The sequence below is a fragment of the Dipodomys ordii genome, unplaced genomic scaffold (genome assembly GCF_000151885.1).
Source record: "Dipodomys ordii isolate 6190 unplaced genomic scaffold, Dord_2.0 Scaffold197, whole genome shotgun sequence".
Lineage (NCBI taxonomy): Eukaryota > Metazoa > Chordata > Mammalia > Rodentia > Heteromyidae > Dipodomys > Dipodomys ordii.
Window position 1 is genome coordinate 1545343 of NW_012267413.1, and position 14134 is coordinate 1559476.

Genomic DNA, 14134 nt, shown 5'->3' on the forward strand with positions numbered 1-14134 from the left:
TATATGCATACATATATAATTTTTATCTGATTAAATATCAATGAGAACTAAACATATGCTTTCTTCACAGGAAATACAAGCATAAACATATAATTCTTCAGGGAAAATTATATAGCATGCTTCTCTCCCATAATGTTTTATCACTGTTTACTATCTTCTCTCCCTACCTATTACCTCTTTGGCACTTCTTCTTCCCCTCCATGAAATTAGGCATGTAGAAAAAAAAATTTTAAGGGCACCAGTACCAGTAGAAATATGCTCTTTGCTTTCTGGATTAGGTCACTTCAACCACTTCTTATGATTTATCGCTGAAACAAAGGATCAGAACTGGACAATTTCTGTCCATGTCTCCCAGGAACAACAGATTCATTCTTCTTCCACCACCTCTAGCATTTTCCTTTTCTTTCTGTAAAGATCTAAGTTCCCATCAGTTTGAAGTTTGCTTGTTCCCTCTGAGGTGCAGTCCACATACAGTGGACTTGGCCAATGTGCTCACATTCTTTCCACCTCAAGGTCATTAACGAATTCTAACTGCATAACACTCCACTGTTCTTCTAAATTGTTATATACTATAGACATGACCTCAAAGTTATTTACCATTCGCCCTTTAATTACATCACAGCTTGGCAATTTGGCCTTTTTCTCCCATTGGTTGGAGACAAGAGTTTTGTTTTGTTCAGTAAGTAAATATGTAACTTCCCATACAGTCAGGCTAGAGGGAGATGGGGTGAGAGGGAGTTACACTATGATTAATGAACTGTTTGTTTTTAGTGGCGATAAACAGGCATTTTGCAACATGATGCCAAACACTCATGGAGCTCTACGGAGCAGTGACACTCAGTACATCCATACAGGGCTGCTGAAATTCCTGGGAATCACACAATATTTTTACAATAAAAACAAATTATAGGAAAAGGGGTAGTCTTTTCCCCCAAAATGCTTTGGAATATTAAGAAACGGATTACTCTACTGAGCTACTCTGAGAAGGTGGTGAGCTACTATATAAAGCTCTCTTCCCATTGAACAATGTCACCGGGAAAGGACTTGCTTGGGTTATTTAGCAGCCTATGAGGGAGGCGTTCCAAACCACCACACAAAAATATTTCCTTATACTTAAAAAAAGCTTACTTTTTAAGGTAATTTTAGTCTTACAGACAAATTGACCAAAGAGTACAGAAAATCCCTATGTAGGAACTGCATCTCCTACCAAGATCTCCCACAGGATAATGCATTTGTGCAAAAACCCTTATTATCACTCGAAGTTCATAGTTGGCTTTGCCTTTCACTCTTGCTGGTGCCCATCCGGTGGATTTGTACAAGTGTGTACTCACATGGGTCCACCATTATTGCATCATATGGAATAGTTTCACTGTCTGCTATAGTTTAGAACTGAAATGTTTCTTAAAATCCTATGTGTTGCAAAGGTTTGGTCCAAAACCTGTGGTGCTATAGGGATGTGGTGGAACCTTTCAGAGAAAGAACCTGCCAGAGGAAATTAGGTCATGGGGTACACGTCCTTAAATGGGATATTGATACCTTTGCTTCTCCCTCCTTTCTTCTCTCCCTCCTTCTCTCCCTTCTCTCTCCCATCCCAGTCTCCTTTCCAGATACCACTGTATGAACTGGCCTCTTCTGTCCCACATGCTCCTCCCATGATATACAGTATATCATGATTGCCAAGCAATCATGAGCTGAAACTTCTGGAACCATGAGCCAAAGTAAACTTTTCTTCCTTTCCAGTTATTTATGTCAGGTATTTTGTTAAAGTAATGGAAAGCTGACTGACAAATTGTCTTAAAAATCCTCTGTGCTTTACTTCCTCCTCCAAATCCCTGACAACCACTTATCCTTTCACTCTCCATAGTTTTGCTCTTTCCAGAATGTCAACAAAACCCCCAAAACCTGGAATCATAGTATGTCATCTTCTGATTGTCATTTCTCACTCACTGATATGCAGTAACATTTTCTTCCATGCCTTTTCTTGGCTTGAATACTCAATTTACTTTTCATAATATTCCATCATCTGGTTATACCACAGTTTATCCAGTCCTCTACTGAAGGACATGTCAATTCTTCCCATTTTCAGCCATTATGAATAAAGCGGCTATAAATATTTGCAGGCAGGTTTCTGGGCAGACAGCTTCGTACTTTTATACAGACATATAATTTCACATTGCAAGGCTATTCCATCATTTTTTTCCACCATTGACAAACATTTAGATTCTTGTAGTTAGTGCTATGTTGTCATGTGTAACTTTGTATGTGCAGCAATTAGTACAAATGCATTCTAAAGATAAATGCCTGCAAATGGAATTTCTAGGTTAAAGGGTATACGTATGTTGTAATTTTGATGTATATTTCACGTTGACCTCCAAAGAGGTTGTAAAAATATACCCTCCCATCAGCCATGTGTGGGAGGCCTATTCCCACATAGCTTCTGTTATTCTTTCCTAACTGAAATCTTTCTCCATCCACTTCTTCCTAGGGCTCTTACAGACTGGCCCCAACATCACCCCTATGCAGTATTCAAGTTCCTATTCTTATGTATTGATTCTTGCTTATGGAGTCAAAGAACTTAGAGGGCAGAAAAGTGTTCTTTCCAAAGTAGCTTCTGTTAATGATCTTTCAATTAATGCAAGTACTACTTAGAGATATTTCAAGAAGACCAGAAACTAAAAGAAAAATCATTATCAAACATTTACTAAGAAATTCACCTGAGTCTATGACAAAAAGGCTCTTTAAATAGCCCACGTATAGCCCTGCCATACCCATTTCTCTTAAAGCAATGTGAAAAATATGCAATAATGGAGTCACCCCTTGTCACTGAGATGAAGTATAGCTTGTTATGCAACAATATACTACTAATATACTTTGTCACTAAAATATATCCTACCGTCTAAGGAGAACAGTGAAAAGACAGACAGGAGATTCAGAGGGTCTACAACACTGTACTAATTTTTCACAAGTTGTTCAACTCCTCTTTTTCCTTTCTCAATTGAAGAAGCACCACAAATTATCTGTTTCAATTAATTAGAAGATTTCCAGGGGAGAATAAGAGGCTCTTTCTTATCTTCTCTGTCCCAAGAGGGCTTACAATTTGAGGAAGAACTTTTTACAGTATTATAGCAAATAGAGACTTCTTAATAAATGTTTAATGGTGATCACTAACTAATGATTTGTAAGTCTTTTGAGGATACCTGAATGTAGTGAAAACATCTTAATGCCCACCCCCCATTCAACCACACAGTAGTAATCATGTGTCCATCCATCACAATCCATCAATAGGAAACTTCGAAAGTGTCAGGCTACTATTTATTGTGCCCCAGGCACTGTGGTAAGACATTTACATATAGCTGAGTGCAGGCAGCTATATGTAATCCTAGCTACTCAGGAGGCTAAAATCTGAGAATTGCAGTTCAAAGCCAGGTAGAAAGGCTCAAAGTGGTAGAGCACTAGCCTTGTGCAGAAAAGCTCAGGGACAGGGCCCAGGCTCTGAGTGCAAGCCCCATGACTGACAAAAATAAAAAGACACATATATTTTGTATCATTAAATTTCCATCCAGTAGAGAGTATTACTATTGGTCAAATAACTTTCCCACCCCTCTCAGAGGTAGTCAGCATCCCTGGGTTTAATTCCTAAGTGCTGGCTTGTGTCCAAAAAATTGCTCCTTGATTTAGTGAGCTATAACAGGACCAGGAGGCCTAGTTTTGTCTAAAAATAAAATGGCACAAGTCATAGCAGCTTATTTGTTGGGAAAGAAAGAGTTAAAACCACCTTCCTATAATAGAAGCAATGTAAGAGAAAACATATCGCATTTTATGGACTTCTGCTGCAGCATATCCACTACAATTACTACCCTCACATAGCCAGGTAGCATTTTTAATGTATGGACAGCTATCATCTTTTTCATGTATTTTCTGCTAACCCTTGGCCTTCTTGTATTTAGCCAGATAGATATGGAAAATCTATTGCCTACAGGGAGGTGGCGGATGATTGTAAAAATAAAGCTCTAGTCCCCAGCCTTTGAGCTACAAAATCTGAGATCCAGATGTGAGACAAAAGGCTGAGAAGATAATATGATCAGACAGAGTAAGTTTCTGACCATTGGATACTAGATAAAAATTCCTTGGGCTTGGGGTCTAGGAATATAATACTATGACACTAAGAGTTTCTGAGAAGGTGTTATACACATGAAAGAAGAACAAGTTTGGTGAGAGTAGAGACCGGGATACAGTCTGGTAAAGCTATAAGAGAAAAGATCTCTTCCCCATCCTCAGTGAACAAGAACAGCATTTGACTAGACTGGGAAGCTTTTTGGACCCTAAGATAGCTACAGAGATGATGGGGAATGCTGGCAGAGAGCTGTGGTTTCTCCAAAGGCCATGGACTTGAACGATCCTCACTATGGGCTGGAGAATGATGCGGAATGATCATAATGAACTTTCCATCAGAGACTATATGGAAAACCAGAATTCTTGCATGCATACATCAGCCAGTGTCTGGCACCAGAGTGACTGGGGAGTCCCATAGCAGACAATCAATGCAAGGATGGGAGACAAAGACTAAGCACCTTTACTGACCATTCTCTCCTCTTTTATGGCTTGAGATACTCCAAATTCTGATATGACTCCACTAAGAAACAGGAAGGAAGTTGACAAGTTAATTCTGAGTTAACTTGAAACAAAATAATGATGTCATGAAATGGCTCAAATTAAGTTTCATCTTTTTCGGGGAAAGTAGTGGCTTGGGTCAGATTTTCTTCAAATTACACTTAAGTTTTAAGTTTTATTAGAGGTATATTTTACCAGGGATGTATGCACCCTGTAAGGAAATAAAATTTCTCCCATAGAGAGAGAAAAGGAAAGAAAAGAGTTGCTGTTACAGCACTCCAGGGCTCTTTCATCCAGCAAAACTCCACATCATCTCAGGGAAACACTATATATTTAGGAGTGAGCCATGATAAAGAAACACAGATGGGAGCATGAACTCTTTAGACCCTGTCTCTGTAGAATGTATTCAGTGCAATTCATTATTCTCAAACTTCAAATTCAAACCACCAGAGCTGTCCAACCTTTCAACAAAGCAAGGCTGTGCATCTGGACATCAGACTGTTCCTAAAAACATCTTAAAGTATTTGGATTTAACACCTGAGAAACCCATGTTTATGGTGGGTTTCTTGTCCTATCGAAAATATTTTTAAAGCAAGGGAAAGAAGCATCATACAATAGTTGCAACACTCAGGAAAATGTGTGCAAAGAGATTCTGGGGGAACAAAAAAACAGTATTGGAAGCTGATATAGAAAAGAATCATTACTAGGTCCCTGAGTAAATGATGTGATGTGTTCTAGAACTCATTAGAAGCAAGTAATAGAAGGTATCTGCCTTAGCTCCTCTAATATGGGCCTTCTTCTCAGTTATCTAAACTGATGGCTGTGGTAAGCCCCCGGGTTTGTAATAAACATAAAGAAGAAATAGATCAAAGAATTCTTGTTCTGTGAACCATCGCAAACAACTACAAAGGAATGGATGAGTTCAGTCCTGTCATGAGTGGTTATTTTTCCAATAAGTTAATGCTTGACATATGTTGTATACATTTGCATTGATGCTGCCACTGATAGATTAGAGAAAAAGTCGAGTCATTGCTTTTGTAAGAAAGTAGGCCCTCTTATCGCTTCTTGTGATATCATATCAGGATGCTATTGCTTCCAACATATTCACAATAGCTTGATTATTGCAGTATCACAGGACAAATTATTGGAGGATCTGCTTCAATCTCTCCCTCACCCTAGTTTTTATCAAAGGAATTGGAAACAAGGGAATTATCCAAAAGTAAAGTTTTTAATATCTATGGGTTTACTTGACATTCTTCTCAACAAAATATTATTTATCTTCCGAACGAGTATTTACATATAAATGACAGAGAAAAATAATTAGTATAAACACTGGATAGCACCTGAACATATCAGGTGGCATACTTGAAAATGTCAAATATCCCTTTGGGTAGGCATCAAGTTCTGAAAACTTGGTAACTGACTATGAGATCATTGGAGCCAAAGTTAAATCTTTTCTTTTATACCTTTGTGGGTTTTTGTTGTTTGTTTATTTAAGACTATTGTTATTGAAGACTAGTAACTTTAGTAATCCATATCTCATAGATTTTGAAGACTTCTCTATCTCCCTTCCCCCTTGGAAATAGCTGGGCCCATTTCAAACTGTGGCTTTTGGTCTTAATTATTGAGGAAGGAAATATTTATTGTATTACATTTGAGCATTTGCTCTATTTCTTCTTGTAGGCCCACCCATTCACAGGAAATCGGAATTTTCCTTTTCCATCTTCCATATCTAATCATTTTAATGTTTTAATCATTTTCTTTTTACTTCGCTTTTTTCTTGAATATAGTCACCGTAAGTGTCTCTTTTGCTACTTCTAATATTAATTTTCACTTCTGTAATTATTTGTTTTATTTTTTTCTAGAAGCTTGCAAATTCTTTTTAAAAAGAAATCACTTTCAGTGTTTTAATTAACTCTTACTTGAGTGAGCATAGCTCTTTGAATTATTGCTTCATTTTAATAGAAAAAAATGTTCCTCTACAACTTTTATCTATATTACAGCATAATTCTCTGGTCTATTTCTTCCCACTTATTTCTCTTGCATATATTTATGTTACAGTCCACATGAATTCTTTTTGTTGTTGGTGGTGGTTGTAAGCCTTGAACTCAAGAAGTGGGCACTGTCCCTGAGCTCTTTTTCTCAAGGTCAGAACTCTACCCCTTTGAGCTACAGCACTACTTCCAGTTTTCTGGTGATTAATTGGAAAGAAGAGTGTCATGGACTTTCCTGCCTAGGCTGGCTTTGAACCAAGATCCTCAGATCTAAGCCTCCAGAGTAGCTAGGATTACAGGCATAAGCCACTGGCACCCAGCTACATGAATTCTTTTTGAATGATTACTCATCTTTTCATAAGAGCAGTCATTGTTTTATGTACACTAGTCTTTAGGAGAAAACTTTTTTTTAAAATGATATGATATGAGCCAGGGAAAGATGCTGGGTCAAGTACCAGCTTGGATTTCTCTCTGCCCTAAATAAAGTCTTATCTCCAATCTCTGTAGGAAGTGGTTCTACTAGCTAGGCTGACTGAGCCTTATTTGCCCCCAGCTTCAATGTTATTTCTATCTATTCTATGCTACCTATGCTCTTGATGAACAAAGATAACATGTCTTTCTTTCCTTATTTTGTGTGGTGTCCTCTCATAAGGCTCAGAGATTCCTTGAAGTTCACATTCTCACTCAGATAGCACTGTTTCAGGAGGCCAAGGGTTTGGGTCCCTGGAAAAGGCCAGCTTTGTGCTGAGCACTATGGTCATGCTTCTGTTTCTAGCCCCCTTCCTTAACTCAGGCTGACTGCTCCTATCAGGAGTTGGGCTGACCTCAAGTTTTGTGTCTATTTGCTTTCCTAATCCTATCTTAGTCATTTTCAATGAAGTCCAAAAGAAGATTGAAGCCAGGTGCCTAGACTTTGCCAGTCTACTCACTGATGACTTTCATATGACCAAAGGAAGGATTCTGGATCCATTTTTTCTTAAACTGGGATTCATAAAGTATGATCTGACAAAAGATGATCTCAGGGAAGCAGGGGACATGGCTGAGAGCAAATGGAGTTTCAAAAAAGGAAGCCTGTGCATCTTGTGTGCATAGCTGAGGACAGTATCAGAGGGTGGCAAGCCAGAGCAGTCACATCACCTGCTGCCATAATAGAGGCTTCTATCATTACCTCAAGACATAGCTTGTGAATACTTCAGAAAATTTTCCCCATTGCCTCGTCCCCCTGAAGAAATGATTGCTAGGAAGAGTTAATGAGACCTTAAACCTTTGGAAAGTTGCAATTGTTCGTATGCTTTGTAGGATTTCTCATAAGTTAAACAGTAATTCTCTTAGTTTATGTTTCCTATAGCTTTTAAGTTATAAAGACTAAACAACAACAACTCCTTCTCCCCTTTTCGCTTTCCTCTTTTCTGAGATTTATTCACAAGTAGTGGGAGAAGATAGGTAAAGACTAAAAATGATTCAGGTTTCTGTAAGCATTCAGAATTGCTATGCATGATAGACGGACACATAGCCTGGGCTGTGAATGTGTCACAGATCATCCCTGCATGGTGAGCGCCACATCTCTACACCCCAGTGAGTATCTTTTGGGAAGGAATGATCACATCATTTCCACTTTAAAGGTGAAGAAACTGAGGCACAACAGGCTTATAGAGCTTGTCTAAAGCAGTGGTATTTCCAAGACTGGAACTCAAGCAGTGAGATCACAAAGCAAAAGCCCATATAAGCAACAAACAACAGTTAAGTACCAAAGAACAGGGCTCTGAATGTAAGTCTACTTTTACCCTCAGTCCCTTTGCTGAACTTGCTCTCTTAAAGATCACTCCATGATCTCCTAGTTATTAAAGCCACAAACTTTTCTAGGTTCTCTCCTACTGCTTTGAAAATCTTTAGTAGACCCCTTTCTGGCATGCCACTGGTAGAACCAGCGAAAAGGCATCACTGTAGCAGAGAAACTTGAACTTTCCGTGGCTAATGGGAAGCCATTGATGATCCTTGATCAAATGAGTAATGCGTTCTCTTAGGAAGGTCAGCATGGCAGGACTATTCTGGATCTGTCTACTTGAGCTGAGTAAGGCCAGTCAGCAGCTGTCACGAGAATATGGGCAAAGATTTATGACTGGACAGGTTTCCTAATGTTATATCTAATTGAGTGTTATCTAAAGTAATCAGTAATTTCTAATTAACTCTAATGTTCACAATAGCCTTAAGGGAGGTATCATCAGGCATTAGCCCTTGTTTATGCATTGTAAAATGAGCCATAATAAGAAAAGACTTACCCAAGGCAATATAACCAGGAAAAGCTCAAAAATCCAAATCACTCCAAAGTTTCTTTCATTTGCAAAAGCCTCATCATCTGTACCATGAGTAGATAAGACCTTCTTTGTCTGCCTAGTAGGAATCAGTGAGGGATAACACAGCCCTGACCACACACAGCCCTGTGTGTGCAGAAGAGCCAATATGTAGTCAACAATAGAGAGCTTTCTCCACGTGGCATGCATAAAACGACAGTGAAAACAATACTAATAGCAGGAATTATCTAGAATTATCTGGTGCTTCCCTCTTGCATAACACATCTGCATAAAAGCCTCTAGACAAGATGATGCTTCATGGGGGGGAAAAAGGCATCCTAATGGCCACAGCCACTGGGTTGTTTATATGAATTTGTGTGGAGAAGGTCCTCATGGACCTTCCTAGGAAACAATGAATTGTGAAGGTCAAGGGCATAGGTTTTGGAGGTTGATTCTACCCGAACGATACGACTTCAAGCATGTTTCTTAACCTTTCCCTGCCTTGATGATAAAGAGACACAATGAAACACTGGCTTTTTCTGAGGTTAGGTGAGAGTGCCAGATGGAACACATGTGCAATTATCAAAGGGATGCTAAACAGCACTACTGGGTTTTTCTGTAGGTGTGACTTTTCTAGTCATTTCAATCTCCTCATCCTTTCCTCTCCTCCCAAACTCCCACCACAGATCATGGAGCTTGTCTTCCTTCCTTTTCATTTAGGTGGTAATAGCAGGCCAATAGATCATTTTTTCCAAAGCAATAACTTCATGATTATATGTAAGAGTTTGCTGCTTCATATGTTAACCAGATTGAATTGCTCATCTCCCTTATACCCATTAAAAAGTGATGTATTTTAATGTATTATTTTGCTGGACAGCAGAAATGCACGTCTGCCTGTCCGACTCCATCAATCACTTTGTTGCTGTACTGATGAGATCCCCAACCGGGGGCCTGAGCAGTGATTTACTCTATGCCGGTATGTAGAATAAATCAGCTCAAGCTCCAATATATCTACTGAAGACACTTGGGCGTCTACCAATCTGGGTAAGAGTCTTAGCTCAATGTTTAAGGAATCATTGTCTATAGGGGACTGAAATTTTAACGAAGGAAAAAGTTGAGTGAGGAGAAGCAGAGACAGAATTCAAGAAATCAAAACAGAATTTGTGGAGGGAAACCTAGTGAGTCTTAAGTGTTGACTACCATGAAATGTGTGTTGCACGTTCCAGACTGAGATCAGAGCTTTTGTCCCTGTTGTTGACACCCCAGAGATAACAAGGGGACACAAGAAAAGCATTCTTCTAGGAATTACTGTACAAGAAATACCAATGCTGCAGTGAAATTGTAGAATGAGGGGGGATGGGAACGTGAATCACACTGGCTCACCACTGTTTGGAATTAGAGTTAGAAAGAAGGCAATTTCTTCTTTCCTTCCTTCCTTCCTTTTTTCCTTCCTTCCTTCCTTTCTTCCTCCCTTCCTTCCTTCTTTTCTTCCTTCTTTTCTTCCTTCCTTCCTTTCTTTCTTTCTTTCTTTTTTTCTTTCTTTCTTTCTTTCTTTCTTTCCCTCTCTCTCTTTCCTTCTTTTTCTCGTCAGTTGTGGTGCTTGAACTCAAAGCCTAAGCACTGTCTCTTAGCTTTTCTGCTCAAGGCTAGTACTCTACTTCTTTGAGCCACATAGCCAATTCTGGTTTTTAGGTGGTTAATAGGAGATAAGAGTCTCACAGACTTTCCTTCCCAGGTTGGCTTGAATTAAGCCACAGTCATGAAACAAAACACAGCAACGTGCATTGAGAACTGGAAGTTGAAGTCATTTATGGCCTGACCATGAGGGCATAGGAATCTTTATTGATCATGAGAGGATCATGACATCAGATCCTATGTCAGCTTTGGATTGCTACAATGAAATACCTACGGCAGCTAACTTACAAAGAGAATAAAGTTATTTGGTACACAAAAAGGAGCAGAGAGAAAAGGACTGAGCTTCTCAATCCTTTCTGTGGGCATGGCTCCTTCCTATGCCAAGTCCTACTTCCCAAAGTTTTTACCATCTCCTAACAGCACCTCCATGCAAAGCAAGTTTTCAATCATGTTGAACCTTGTGGGGATAGATAATGAAGATTATATACAAATGTTAACATAGCCTTCACAAGGATTATCTATCCAGAGGACAGCATAGCATCAGCAAACACCAACTTATCCATTGAAAAATTCATTGAAGCCTTCTTACTTCTTATATAGTGATTACTAAACAATGTTCTTCCTTGTCCTTTTTTTTCCTAATGGTCACCTAAATTAGCGTGTGCCTTTCTGAAAAGGGAAGAGAAACTAAGAAGAGTGTCCACCAATAAGTAGTGGGAACGTACATCAGTTCCAGGCCACGGGCCTGACTCTGGGACTCCCAACATGTCAAGCACCACTCTCTCCAAAGAAGACACATGAATGCAAATGATGAAAAAGCTAGAAAGGAGTTTAACCAAAATGGCCATTTTGAGGAAGAGAGAATAAGCATTTCAGTCCACCTGGTTGGAGTACTGACATAGCTTTGGTTTTAAACAAGAAGAATTAGGGCAGGAATAGAGTGAGAAGTATGCATAACTGAGCAGTCTCAATCATATGTGACTTGGTTGATAATTATCTGAATTACAAGTTTTACAAGTTGGTTCTAAGAACTCCTCATTGCTTGAAGAAACAATCCAGTTCCACCGATGACTGCTTCTAATTTGAGTGATCTCATCATGACGTGATCTATCTGGGAGATATTCACATTCTCGGAATCCAAGGTGACTGCAGGTTTAGGACAATGGCTGGAAACTTTCAGATGCCTTTGTCTGGGAGAATTTTGAACAGATCATTCTAAAACCAGAATATGGTAAGATACCTCAGTTACTGTTAACTTTGTCCCAGCTGAGCTAGGTTAAGTATCACAAGTTTTCAGTTATATCCTTGAGTGATTAACAGACTGATGTATAGTGTTATGCAGGTGTCTGATCCAAAGTTTTAAGACAATGGAGATGGATGCAAAATGAAGGCCAGAATGTCAGGCTTTTCTCCTGTTTTTAGAGCAGGAGTCCCAGTGAGGAGTCACTACTTTTCAACAAAAGCACTATGTACCTCTTCTAAATGCTGATAATATCAGAGAAAGTGTTTAAATACATCATCCAATGATTCCAGCATAGTTAATTGTTTTCCATAGGCCTTTTCAATCGAATAAATCCAAGACGCAACAAAGAGTCATCAAACTTACACCGAGGAAAAGCAATGACATTTAACTGAAAGGGAATGATACGATGTTTAAAACAACCTCTGAAATGCACAGAGCTGCCATCAAAATTCCTTGATGAATTATTTGAGTTGGATTGAGTTCATTGTGGGGAAAGGTCAAAAGGATAGTTTTTGTTGAGGCCTGTCCCAACTGACTTTGACAGCTGTTGGTAAAGCTCTGCTGTCGGCTGGAGTTAACTCACCAGAACCCACCTGTGGCTATGGCCCATTTAACATTGGGGAATGAAGCAGGGCTGGCTGGAACCTTGAACCTCAAAGGTGTGAAAAGACACTGAATCCTTACCTAGACACTTGAGGCTGAGTCTGTGGTGTCATGTAATAACAGATAATATAGCTTTATGCTTTGTAAGTAAAAAATGTAAGCTCTTGAAAATGGAAAGGTCTATATAATGTGTAAGTATTCCCTTAATTAAGAGAATGCTTACAATAAGTTAATGTTATTTTCCATATGGTAATCTTATTAATAAAAAATCCTGAAAAAGATGTCTTGGGTTTCCTTATACATTACATGGTTTCTATTTTACGGCTGTGAGGTCATAAGCTGTGAAATATCCCCTTTGACAACTTGAATATGATGTATGCTGCTATATTTCAGTAGCTCAGAGTAATTTCTCAGCTGCAAGGAAAGTCTATTCCATTCCATCACTGCTGATATCATCTGAATTTCCATTTTCACCCACAAAATGCAAAATGCCAGCAAGCTGACTATCCCATTTGAGACCAGCTGTGAAATGCTAGAGGTTGATGGGAAGGTAAGAGAAACAAGGAACACAGACATTTTACTATACCAGTACAAATAATTAGCATGCCTTACATTTCATTGGCATTAGGATTTTTTATAGTGCTTACCCACTTGTGGGTACCTCAACCATTTGGAAGAGTCTCAGTTTCAAGGAGAAGTTCAAGTAGCTGCTGCTGTGATTTAAAATACAAATGGTGGCTCATTTCCCCTCCTATCTGATACTATAATATATCCAATGCACCATGGCTGGCCTCCAGTCCTCATTTGTCGAGGTGTCCAGAGGGAACAATGATGAAACACTTCTGGCAGCGACAGACATCTTAGGAATATATGAAACATAAAGGTTCTAAAGAATATGGCAATTGGCAGATACCACTGGAAAATCTGTTCATGCCTGTATGTCTAAGAGAAATCTATGGTTATATAGATTGTTAACCATATGATATTTATGCACTAGCCATATATGAGGTTTGACCCACAAAAAATATACACAGAGATAGTTTTTGTGGCTTTATTCATAATAGTGAAAATATGGAGGCATTCCAATGTTGGTTAGGCTAAATAAATGACTGGATAAATTTTGCTGTGGCTATACAATAAAATACTGCAAAATCATAAAAATGAATGTCTTAGAATAGCATACGAAAAAGAAAGATATTCATTACATATTTTATTAAAATCTTAAATATAAATAGGGTGTTATAGTGAAGTGAAGATTGGGACTTTGAGGCTAACCTAGCCAGAGACCCCATTTCAGCAAATAAAGTGGGTTTGGTGGCATGCATGTCATCTAAGACACATGAAAAAGCATAACTAGGAGAATAATGGTCCAAGGCAGGCAGGCCATTGGCAAAAAGTATGAGATATTATCCAAACAAGTGGTAGAGCACTTTCCTAGCAAGCACAAGGCCCAGCATTAAAATCCTAGAACCCCTTCCCTTGCCTATAAAATCTTAGATACTAAAATTCATGCAAAATTATGATCCAAATTTGAGATACATGTTTAATATACAAACCCAGATGACATTAGCTGTCAGTGAGTAAAGATAGAGTATTCCCAAATGCACTGTTGCTCCCAAGGCATCTGAATTACTGCCATTAGGTGTATGTATGTGTGTGTGTGTTTTCACTTTTTGCTAGTTTTTTTTTTATCTTTTGGGGACATCAACACTTCTTTGGCACCTAAGTATAGTCACAAGTGCTTTTCTTTTTTTAAA